The sequence below is a fragment of the Bombyx mandarina genome, chromosome 15 (genome assembly GCF_030267445.1).
Source record: "Bombyx mandarina strain Sakado chromosome 15, ASM3026744v2".
Taxonomy (NCBI): domain Eukaryota; kingdom Metazoa; phylum Arthropoda; class Insecta; order Lepidoptera; family Bombycidae; genus Bombyx; species Bombyx mandarina.
This window is the reverse complement of record NC_143221.1, coordinates 16,687,689-16,700,961: the sequence shown is the minus strand read 5'-3', so window position 1 is coordinate 16,700,961 and position 13,273 is coordinate 16,687,689.

Sequence of the window (13,273 nt, the reverse complement as noted above, 5' to 3'; positions counted from 1 at the left end):
ATTAAGCTTTTATTTTTAGTTCCCATACGTGTTGTTCGTGAGTTATTGCAATAATGCACGGGCGATATTCAAAATGGCAGCTTAATGGCGTAGGATAGACATAAAAAGTTAAAGGTTTTTATTTTTTTAATGTGTCTATTTTTGAGCTTCGGTGTTGAAAATTTCTACGTTGAACGTTTGCTAAGTAATGTTTTTTAAAATGAGAGCGCATCTTACAGTTTTGTATGTTATTTGTTTCACTAGATTTTTGTTACGTTGAAATTATTTTATCTTTATAATTATAAAAAACACGTCTGGCACTCGGAGACTGTCGCGGTAAAGCTATTGCATAGCATTTTTTATCAACTTATGCAATTATAATTAGACAATAATAATTTAATATTAAAACAATAATAAAATAAGACCACGCTATATTTATAAACATTAACAAAAGCAAAACATTAACTGTCCCCTTCACACTCATAAGCTAGACTGCGCGAGAGAGAGAGATGGGCAGACTTTTCATGATGTGCATGCAGTGCGTCGTCATGCCGCGCGCTTATTCACAAACACTACACAAGCACAACGTGTGAATGTGTTGAACGCAAGGTACGTGGTAGGCGGAGTGGGGGGGTGTTAGGTTTTATTTTCGTTACAAAATTTCTTGATTCGGTCGCCGCGCTCAAAGCCCGCGATAAAAGCTATGCAATAGTTTAATAAGTTTGGCCACAATATTATGTTAGGAATAAAGTTAAGAATGGTTTTTAGGGCTACTAGTACGCAAGATTGCAACAAAGACGCCCATAGACGATGATGACTAAGAAACATTGAATTGAATTCTGAAAGTGTTTAAATGCTTACCTTTTTGCATTGTAATACAAAACCGTTTTCTTCCGTAGGTGCGGTTTGAAGCTCTTTCAAAAACTGCAACGCCTCGGAAGGGAACTAACGAAGTAAGCTTTCCGTACTTGAACTTCATAGAAAATGATGTGGTGAAATTCACGAACTTACAGCTTTTGGTTAAGAGAGACGAGAGTATTTGATTACTAGTACGAGTCGAGTAACTGCGTTGCGCTCTGATGGGCGGAAAAGCCGGTATACTAACTCAATAGAGATTTCTGTCATGTTTCTCAGAATTGGCATCAGTATTTCTTTTGATACCTAGATTTGATAGATATTTGGTAGCTGATAAACTGGCAACCTAGCAATATGATCGCCTGAAATGCACAGGAAAAATAGACGATACAGAGAAAAAAAAGATTTTAAATCGCGTGACTCCATATATTTGAACTTGAAAAAAAAAAAGATGACAATGTGTGGTGTCGTGGGACACCGGATAGGAACGAAGTCCCTTATTATAAAAAATATTAATTTTAAGTTTTATTCGAGATATAAAAAATATTTATTATTTTATTTTTTTACTATGATTTTTTTATGGATAAAAACAAAAAAAACTAGTTTACAAAGTAATCAACGTTACTTTATTCACAATGATTTATAAAAAGTATATTATAATAATATACAAAGAAACAGCTATTTATATGAATAATAATAATAATAATAACCGTCATCACGTAGACTATACTTACTGTAGAGCCATCATACTAAGACTATACATAAATAATAATAAATCTTACGTTACGGACGTTATTCCCGGTTAGGATATCCCTCCGCATCGTTCCATAAGGAACTTTGTTCCAAAAAACAGATATCTCCTAAAATTTTTTTTTCAATCGAAAAAACAAGTTTTCGTATTTATGTACTCCAGATGTGTCTCTCGCTTCTTGCGTTGTAAGACCTCGAACGAACGCTGTTATGCTTTCATCAAAGTAATCGACAAGATAAACACGAACTTCGCGCTACGTGAGATCGAGATATCGCAGTATTGCTTTGAATACAAACCTAACGTTTGAATATTCAGCGCAGAATTTATAATTTAGTCTACTTTATCAAAATATTACGGATCAGAGGATACCAAACGAGTAATATAATAGTATCACTGTCTATTTATCACTGGCTACGGATAAGCAACCACGATGTCATTCGATTCACGCCTATTTTTTACTTCCAAGTTCCTAAGTATGCTTAGTGCGAATTTTTTAACTTCTCGACCGCGTAAAAGTTAACTTAAATTTATATGGAGTTGGAACAACTTCCCTTCGTTTGCCGCTAGGGGCGCTGTTCCAACTCCATACAAATTCGAGTTAACTTATACGCGATCGAGAAGTTAAAAAATTTTCACTAAGCACACAGTATTCGATAAGGCTTATTGCGAGCCGTCTGCTCTCTCAATCTTGCACTCTTGTTTAAACAGCGGTTGTACTAATATTTGAAAAGAATGAGCCGCATTATTTACGCAGTTGTGTTTAAGGTATGATCTTTTTTGCCTAATAATTTTCTAGTCGTCTCAAAAGGCTATTCAGGCGATACGACGATACTTGTCTTAATAATGTCTTAGCAAGAGCAGAGCTTCACCGAATTGTAACCCGCTGAGAACATCCGGCGAGAAGCTTAGTTCTGTATGGATGGTAACCGCTCTTCATAAAGTGACTCGTGATGTCATATGGTCATAAATATATTTGGTTTTTTACGCGCCAACCCTAAAAAGCTTATGTTTATTGCTTAAATGCGTGGACAAGCTCACGGCCCACCTGTTGTTGAGTGGTCCCTGGAGCCCATAGATAATATCTACAACGTAACTGCCCATTGAGATATGAGTTTTAAGGTATCAGTATAGTTACAACGACTGCCCTTCAAACCGAAACGCATTACTGCTTCGCGGCAGAAATAGACAGGGCGATGGTACCTACCCGTGTGGGCCCACCAGGTTCCCTACCGAATACTGCCTCAGTAACTCATGATAGTTCGAAAAATTAGAGGACTCCTAAATTAAAAGGATTCTAGGCTTTCAAAGATCAATAAGTTATTCTAGAATTTCAACTATAGTATTGTTAAAAAAAAGGTCAGTAATTATTAACAAAAAAAGTGACAAAACCCATCGGTCTGCAAATTTTCTTTTGTTTATATAAACCTTTTTTTCTGTTTACTTTTTTCGCGTTAAAGTATCACAATCGTTTTGCTAGAGTAACGAAACAACAGGCCCTAAACGAAAGTCGTGATTGTAGAAAAGTCGAGAATCATCGAGACGTTATTAAATTTTCGAATGAAAATCGATAATTGAACGCTAATAGTTTCATTGTACTATTCACAACTTACTTCCGCGATGAAGTCGTATTGAGGGTAGCCAGAAATTAGATTAAATTCCCTTTTTTTCCTACTTTTTTTTTTATTGCCCTTGTAGGCAGACGAACATACGGCCCACCTGATGGTGAGTGGTTACCGTCGCCCATGGACTTCACCAATGCCAGGGGCAGAGCCAAGCCGCTGCCTACTTATGCTGATAGCCTTGAGAGGCTATTTCAGCTTCGCCCTAACGTGTGTAGGTGAGCTCACGGGGTTCAAACTGAGAAGATCCGGCGAGAAACTCAATGGGCTGTGTCTGTGGGTTCATTTACTCGTCGAGCCCTTCATCGCAAGCGACGGGTTCGACGAGAACGATGGCCGGTGCTTGAGGTATCTAAAAGCACCGTTAGTGGATCGAGAGGATCTGAAATGACGTGAGAATTAAATTCACAGTGAAATAGAAGATGACTGGATTGGATTGAACGTTCGATATACACCAGAACCGCAACACAAAACATCTTACCTTCGCTATTTCCAAGATCAGGCGACAAAAGTAGTAATCTCTTATCCAATACTAGTTCTGGTCCTTTACTATCTTTCTTCTTGTCCTCATTTTTTTGGGCCCTTACCGCATCATAGTCCATAGCATGTTTATTTTTGGGCGTCCTATTGTAAACTAGGTATTTCGTTAGTTGATCCATTCTCGATAACAAAGGCGTAAAGCTTATTTTAACAAGCTTATTCTAAAATGCTATGTACTTGATGATGTCGAAGAGATAATCTAAAAAGTTGATAAAATATTTTTAATGCCGTTTGCTAAATTTTTAGCTCATCTGATTCGCCCCCATTTCTTTTATTAACAATTAATATTGGTGTTATCATTTATTGCCTCTCATGGAATTAAAAAAATACAGCAAATGCAAAGGCAGCTGATGCCTTCCGAGGTGGTGGCATGGAACAGCGCTGATTGGAGTCAGAGATATTATAGTCATAGAAATATTGTACATAATTACAAATATATTTTCTATAGTTCAAGTTTTTAGATGATATTTTTATGATTTTCTGCACTGTCTTGAAACTAGAGGAACTCGTTTGAATACTTATTGACATCATTGCAAAACACAGCCACACTTATTACAACAGACCATTTCTGAATATCGAATGGAAGTGACGTCACGAGCTGCCATAGTATATATTATGGTATCAATAATAACCATGGCAAAACATTATATAGTATAATTAGTATTAAAAGCACGAATACTTAAACGCATCACGTAAACAGGTAACGCGCAACGCTTGCACCCGTTGAGCTTTAAGCTCCTATAATCCATGCAGCGACGCGGAACTTAGAGATTATGCAGAGCTTTGTTTGTACATCATTTGTCGCTTGATGTAAATCTGATTTTAATTACAAAATATATATTTTTATCAAATATTGCGATAGTAGCTTACTGTTAATAAAAAGTATTTACAGGCTGCAGATATGAGTAATCTATCTATATATATTAAAATTAATTGCTGTTCGTTAGTCTCGCTAAAACTCGAGAACGGCTGGACTGATTTGGCTAATTTTGGTTTTGAATTATTTGTGGAGGTCCAGAGAAGGTTTAAAAGGTAGATAAATATGAAAATGCTCGGAATTAAATAGAAATAACAATTTCGTTTTTCCATTGATGTGTCCCACGTCGAACGGATTTCTTTTGTTTGTTTTAAGTTTATTTTACACAAAAGTTTAGGTCTTTTACTTATCGATTGAGGTACTACGGAGTCTGCCGGGTCTGCTAATTTTAATATTATTTAAGGCTCTTGTTTGCCTCTGTAATGTGGTAAGGCATGAAATACATAAGCTTAATTTTTTTTAATGTTAATTTATTACATTTAATAGCTCCTGTATTTTACTGGGTTTTTTTCCCAATCTATTAATGGGTAGCCCAAACCAGATTTTACTGGTGGTATCAGTCTTCACAAGGGGGTACCGCAGTCCAGGTTATTTTCACCGCGTACGCGCGTTCGGTTCTGAATTACTATTCGCAGAGAGCGACATAAGATATGCAATACTATTCAGACTTTGAGCTCATGTATTTAGGTAGGTGGCAGAATTTACGTTGTAGATGTCTATGGGCTCCGGTAACCATTTGACACCAGGTGGGCTGTGACTTCGTTCGCCCATCTAACCTATAAAAAAAAACCGCAAAATTGGTAGTCGAGCTACATAAACCACATGGTGCTCCGGCATGGAATCAGTCTCACAATTTATGAAGAGAGCTGATGAATCTTCATATCTTTGAATACCGCATACATTCCACATAAAACAATACAAAGGTATTGTCGATTCGCGCAAGTATTTTTAAAGGAACCTCAGGGAAAAACCTCTTTCTTTTTTTTTATTGCTTAGATGTGTGGACGAGCTCACAGCCCACCTGGTGTTAAGTGGTTACTGGAGTCCATAGACATCTACAACGTAAATGCGCCACACACGTTGAGATATAAGTTCTAAGGTCTCAGTATGGTCACGACGGCTGCCCCACCCTTCAAACCGAAACGCATTACTGCTTCACGGCAGAAATAAGCGGGGCGGTGGTACCTACCCGTGCGGACTCACAAGAGGTCCTACCACCAATAATTACGCTAATTATAATTTTGCGGGTCTGATTTTTATTACACGATGTTATTCCTTCACCGTGGAAGTCAATCGTGAACATTTTGTTGAGTACGTATTTCATTAGAAAAATTGGTACCCGCCCGCGGGTTTCGAACTCCGGTGCATCGCTACATACGAATGCACCAGACATTTTATCCTTTAGGCCACGACGACTTCCAACTCCTCTTATGCACTATGCGTTATGCGCCAGACATAACTGAAACGCATGACAAGTTTGAAGCCCACTGAGTTTCTCGGATTTTCTCAGTGGGCCGCGATTCCGATCTGGTGGTAGACTTTGCCAATCACTGGTCTTGCTAGGGCTAGTGTTAGTAAATACTCTCAGGTTGAGCCTGTGAGCTCATCTACCCGTCCGGGCGTAATTGGAATAGCCTCTTAGGCTAACAGCGAATGGGTAGGAAAAAAAAACTAAAACTTCCATACGATTATTACTGGTGGTAGGACCTCCTTATTACTGGTGGTAGGACCTTTTGTGAGTCTGTGCGGGTAGGTACCACCACCCTGCCTATTTCTGCGTTAAGCAGTAATGCGTTTCGGTTTGAAGGGTGGGCAGGCGTTGTAACTATACTGAGACTTTAGAACTTCTATCTCGAGGTGGGTGGCGCATTTACGTCGTAGATGTCTATGGGCTCCAGTCCACACCAGGTGGGCTGTGAGCTCGTCCACGCAATAAAAAAATAAAAAAATACGATATCATAATATTATTATCTCTTTGTACGAAGAGCCCTGTGGTGATTCAGAATGCAGGAGTTAAGCTTTATGTAACCACGTAAGCCACTGTTAATTTCATACTATCTAATTAACATTGAAATTTAATCGGCGTGCAAACTGAACTGCTACACCGCTTATCGCAGCGCAACCCTGGGCCTTTTGGCAGTGACGGTTTTATACTGCAAATAGCTCGTTTTGATACTTGGATAAAAAGTTTAAATTAATAGCGGAAGTCAGAAAATGAAATGTTACTATTTTTTTATTTAGTAATTGATTCTGATTAATTTATTTATTTACAAGCAGCCCGCTCCGGCTCCGCTCAGGTCTTTAATAAAAATTTCAACGATATTTGTTGTTTTTTTGAATGTTTTATTTTTTTAAATAAAATAACACTTATTGCGGCATAATTATAACGACACTTTTTGTAAATAATAATGTGTTCTACAAAGTACATTATTTTACACATTACATTACATTACATACAATAAGTACATTATTTTATTCTATCATCAATAGTTTTCGCAGGGCACGCGATATAAAGAATGTTTTAGGTAATTTTTTTACACCTCGGGTTACATTATTGGAGTTTTAGTAAGGATCCCTAATTTTTTTCAAAAAAGATAATAGCTTATGTCAATCGGGAATAGTGTAGCTTTCAAGCAGTGAAAGAATTTTTCAAATCGGTTCAGTAGTTTCGGAGCCTATTCAATACAAACAAACAAACAAATCTTTTCTCTTTATAATATTATTAGTATACTAGTATTAGTATAGATTGCAAAGACGACTGAGCAAACTAACAACCCACAGACATCATCACAACAAGAATATCATCATACACCTTGATACTTTTAGTCTACGTGTCTCAATTGTATAGTAGTTACGTAATAATATTTTTCCAGGTTTAATTCTTCCTTCACCGTGTACTTTCAGCCTAAATGCCATTCGTTCATACGTATTTCATTAGATGATATGGTAATATCCTGTGGGGTTGGAATACTGGCTTAGTCGCATGGTTGACCCACCATGAGTCTAATCGTTTAGGCCCGGACAACTTTAAATGTTCAGCGTTAGTTTCGCGAGACCAATTGAATAATAATAAAAAACCTCTTCTTTAATAGAGAAAATGGTTGACGCTTATTTAACACCTGGAATCCTCCTCATCTAACTAAAAGAAGCTGTCACACCTCAAGATACCATCAGTTCTTTCTGTGCGCAAAGGAATATATTTCACAATTAGTTAGCACAATATTAGTAAACGTAAAAATAAAGTATCAAGATTTTTTGACATTATCTTAAAATTAGAATGATTTGTAATTACCCCGTACCTAACAAAGCCTAGCATCCGCTAAAGCTGTATTTATAAGCCTAGTATACTATATGGTAGTGTACATAATAACTAGGATGTTTATAATTTTGAGCTTACAGTTTGAACACGCAAAGCCACTGGACATATTTTGTTGTAAATTTCTCTGTGATAAATGTAAGCTTACGCTGAAACTTGAAAACGGACACACAATATCTTGCATCGGGACAGTGATAGAAATGCTCTTGTAGTAAAAATTTTGCATCTGTTCACATTGGATGTTTTCTTATTCTTAGGAATATATTTGAATAGATTTCTTTATATTGTATATTTTATTGGTAGTAAAGCGTCTTGTGAGCCCGCGCGGGTAGGTACCACCACCCTGCCTATTTCTACCGCGGAGCAGTAATGGTTTAAAGTGTGGGGCAGCCGTCGTGCTGTAAAAACGGAGACCTTAGAACTCATTTATCTCAAGGCGGCATTAACATTGGCGGTTTTAGGCTCCAGTAACCATTCAACACCAGGTTAGCCGTAAGCTCATCCACTCATCTAAGCATTAAGTAAAAAATGTAAATCGGTGAAATAGCTGGTGTTACATGTCATTGTCATGAATATAAAAAAATGAGTTTGCAATTTGAGTGTATTTTGCAAATAGAATTCTATGAAACACATGGCTGAATCAGGAAAGATAGATTTTTTTTTATACTTCACTGCATAATGAGATCCGTGCTGAACCCAATTGTCAATACTTTACACTTACAAGACTATTCTTAAATTAATGATCTTTACTTGCTAGTGCTATTAAGGACTGGGCCTTTGCTGTTGATCTCCCAGTGAAATTATATTAAATGTTGTATTTAACAAGATTTAGTTTATCTCTTCTCACTACCCTAACGTTTTTATCCGACTTCGAAAATATGCAGCCTCTCCATTCTTTTTAATACACGTTTTTTATTAGCTTGACATTTATCGATCTAAAGAAATTTTTCAAATTAATTTTCACCAACTTCGGTACGTCCAGTTACCTTAAAAGCACACGTATCAAGTACCGACGACAATGCAATAATTACACTCCTTACATCTAATATCCTGACAACGACAAAATATTTTTTAATTTCACTTTTAATTAAAACGCGTTGCTTTAGATTTTTTAGATGCCGCCAAGAAAAAATTCATACCGATATTTAACAAAACAAAAAAAGATTTCACTTGAGAACCAGCTTGATTAAAAGATAATAGTGGATGGGTAGCCTTACCGCTTAATATAACCGGGAACATTTCTGATTCAAAATCGTAGATAAATGCCTTCAACATCTTTTTTTTTGTGTTAGACAATAAAAAAAATTCTCGAAATTTGTATTCGCGCGCTGTAACACAGGCTAAGAAAACTGCTTTCAGAAATTCGGATTCCCGAGTCGGAATTCGGGTCTGTACTAAAAGCCTAGGTTACGTGGCTACCTTAAACTATCGAAAGGATTTGGATACGTCAAGATAAATATTCATGATTTACATAAACTATGATGAAAATTCATATTGGAATGGTCGGATGGAATGGAGATATCTTTGCTAACTGTACCGACCATATAAACATTAGCGATTTAGATTTTAAACTTTCACCAATTTGAATCTTTGAAATTATGCAGGGTGCAAAGAGTCTATCGCCAAAGTTGAAACACATTACTGTTAGCCTAGTGAGACCGTTAAACATTATTCATTGACGAAATAATGACAAATATCGATTTTTATAATGTTTTTTGTCCTACCTATGCGTATAGCCTTGAGAGGCTATTTTTTTTTATTTTTTTTATTGCTTAGATGGGTGGACGAGCTCACAGCCCACCTGGTGTTAAGTAGTTACTGGAGCCCATAGACATCTGCAATGCAAATGCGCCACCCACCTCGAGTTATAAGTTCTAAGATCTCAGTATAGTTACAACGGCTACCCCACCCTTCTAACCGAAACGCATTACTGCTTCACGGCGGAAATAGGCGGGGTGGTGGTACCTACCCGTGCGGACTCTCAAGAGGTCCTACTACCAGTATTTCAGCTTCGCCTTAACATGCAAATGAGCTCAGGGGGCTCAAACCGGAGTGCTGCTAATACTGGCCCTAGCAAAAGCAGTGCTTCGCAGAATCTACCACCGGATCGGAAACGCGACCCATTGAGAAGATCCGGCGAAAAACTCAGTGGGCTGTGTCTGTGGGTTTTATAATGTTCAGAACAGCAAATGGATTGCTAGTTCTATTATAAGACGTCAACGGTATTTTCACGCATGTACTAATGTAGCCAGTTCATGTTTGTCATTTTTACAGCGCGTGCAATATTTTATTAAAGATATGTACTTATTACTGTGCAATATAAATTCTTCTATAACCTTTTTCTTTAGAACTTTTTTGATTCTATCATGTCGTGGCCAATTGTCTTCACTTCCGAGATCACTTTCGCTATGGCTTATTCGAAATTTTTAACAACTTTCACACAAGATCATAATTAAGTTGTCATGATATACATCCTGCATGTTGTAGGTTCGGCGAGATCAATACCCTAGTTCCGAGTAAATACTACTCAATATTGCGAACTCGATTAATTTTCTTACAAATAATATCGTATTTATTTCGGAGTATTTATTAATTAGTCCAATCCATAACTTGGATTTTACTTTTAATTTAAGTAAAGTTAAGTACCTCAGTACTTATTAAAGTTTCATTTTTCAGTGTTAACTTTTATAACATTTAAGTTTAAATAAAAATTAGTAAACGTGAATTGTATTTTCAGTGCTATTAGCACCAAAAATTGAGATTCCCTTAATTTCAATGTACTTATAGAAGAAGCATTTGAATCAACAGATGAATCTCTTATATTGAACTTAAATATGAGAACCGATATCATTATATGATCTGATTTTATTTAAAAACACATATGCCGTATCAAATTTCATAATCATTCCACATACAGACCCAGACGATCATATAATTTTGTATGTTGGTTATTATTTAAACATTTTATAGGTGGGAAATGCTTATAGGACGTGCCGACACGAACGAACCTAAATACAGCATATAATATTTCTATTTTCGAGTCACCTACAGGTATCATTGACTCTTTTACCGGTTCGAAACGTTTCTATAATATGTTTCCGAAAGTTTCCGGGAAGGTGTCTTGTTTGTTTTGTTGGAGTTTGGACTTAATTATGTGAGTTTATTGTCTTTGAAAGTAGAAAAAGTAAGCACCTAATATTAAAGAGCGCTCATATAATAGGCAGTTGTTTTTTTTGTTTAAATAGACAGACGAGCTCACGTAATTGTGTATGGTCACTGGTGCTCATGGACAACAGCAATACCAGGGACATAACTGAGTTGCTTCCAATTTTTTAGGACTCGTTACAAAGCTCGATTGAAGAAAGAAGTGCTAGAGCGCTTAGGAAGCACCGCGGAGTGAAAGTTTTATGAGAGCAGATGGTACGGTACAGTACGTATGATACATACGGTGGTAGGACCTCTTGTGAGTTTACTGGTGGTAGGACCTCTTGTGAGTTTACTGGTGGTAGGACCTCTTGTGAGTTTACTTATGGTAGGACTTCTTGTGAGTCCGCACAGGTAGGTACCACCACCCTGCCTATTTCTGCCGTGAAGCAGTAATGCGTTTCGGTTTGAAGGGTGGGGCAGCCGTTGTAACTATACTGAGGCCTTAGAACTTATAGCTCAAGATGGGTGGTGCATTTACATTGTAGATGTATATGGGCTCCAGTAACCACTTAACACCAGGTGGGTTGTGAGCTCGTCCAACAAATTGAGCACAAAAAAAAGTCGAAAAAAAATCTCTGAAAAGGTAATGTGGATGAGTGTGCAGTGTTTCCAAATACATTATTTCCAGTAAACTTTACTTCAGTGGCTAGTATTGCGATGGTACAATGGAGATCATTAGATCATCTCAAATAAATACTCAATGCAAAACAATTCCCAAAGGAACGTATTGCTTATGTGGTAGAAAGAACAAAAAATCATGCGTACACTCAGAAGCTCCGAAAGACCCATGGTAATGGGATTATCGACAATCCAAGGGGCCCTCTTCTATATTGAGTGAAATAAAGGTATCTGGTATTTAGATGCCCCGGCACAAAGAAAGGACAAATTCTCCATTCGAGGCCATATCGTTGATTAACAAAGCTTAAGTGTTTATCATAACGTAAAGTATTCTCTATTGATGATACCTAGACAATTTAGAAAACAGCCTGCGGCTACCTTTCATATGACTCGTTATGAACGTGCAAGCCAGTGTCTTTAATGAGTTGAATTTCAGTTCCCCCATCCTAAGATCCATCCCAGAGAGCTCTCGGCTTCAGGTATAAATTTCGATCGTCTATTCTAAATCTTGTTCCAAGAAAATTCATTAAGATCAAGTCCCCTTGGACAGGTGCTATTTTTTCTGCATAGTTATGGCCGTCACTGAGCTTAGTGTACTTGCTTAAGATATTTAGGTGGTTAAAATAGAATTGGATTTAAAATTTTAAACAGAATTGTCAACGTAGCATCTAAATGCTACATTCATGTTTTGTGAAACGTCTTACCTTCATGTTTATCTATCTTGCGGCCCACAGACGCCCACTACTGGACATAAGCCTCTCTCAAGCTTCACCACAAGGACCGGTTCTACTAGGCTTGCATAGGTCAACAGGTCATCGATTCAATTCGTAGGTGGCCCACCCATGCTACGTCTTCCAGTACGCTTTTAAAGAATATGTATTTTTTAGTTAAAGTCTGCTATCTATTTTTACTAATTCTCTCTCAAATCTAAAGTTGAAGAGGATTTTCTATGCCGTAGTGTAAATTTGCTCCAGTACATTCTGTAAGCCCAATTGGCATTACATAAGTTGGTAGAGATCAAATAACTCAGACTACTAACCTTTGTCCTTGCTTATGCTGACGATTTTATTCAAGCACGATGACTCTTCAGTCACTAAGCTATGTTTCTCGTTACGACTCAAACTCCTAGTGGCGGTCTTCCAAAGGCTAGTAGCGTTTCTATTCATTTTGCTGAAGAAGAAGCGGTCTCTTTATCATATAAATAAGTTGGCCTGTGTCTACTGCGATCTTCATTAGGCCATATTAATATGTTTCAAAGCATCTTGCTTATTTACACTTACCACTGCGTTTTCCACCTCAGAATTATTCTTCATGAATAGCCGTCAATTGTTCGCGAAATATGTTACGTTTTAAAACCTAAATATTTCGTTTCTTTGGACTGGCACCGTTTCTCGTCACATAAATTTCTCGAACTCGTGTTGTTAACTGGAAATTTAACAACTGAATGAAAATGTTCTGTCGATCGTTCCTTTATTGAAGTGGATTTTTCTATGAAGTGTTAAGCGATTTTCATTTATATAGCCTATCTAAAGAGTTTTGATACTTAGTTATTTTTGCATTATAGTTAATGT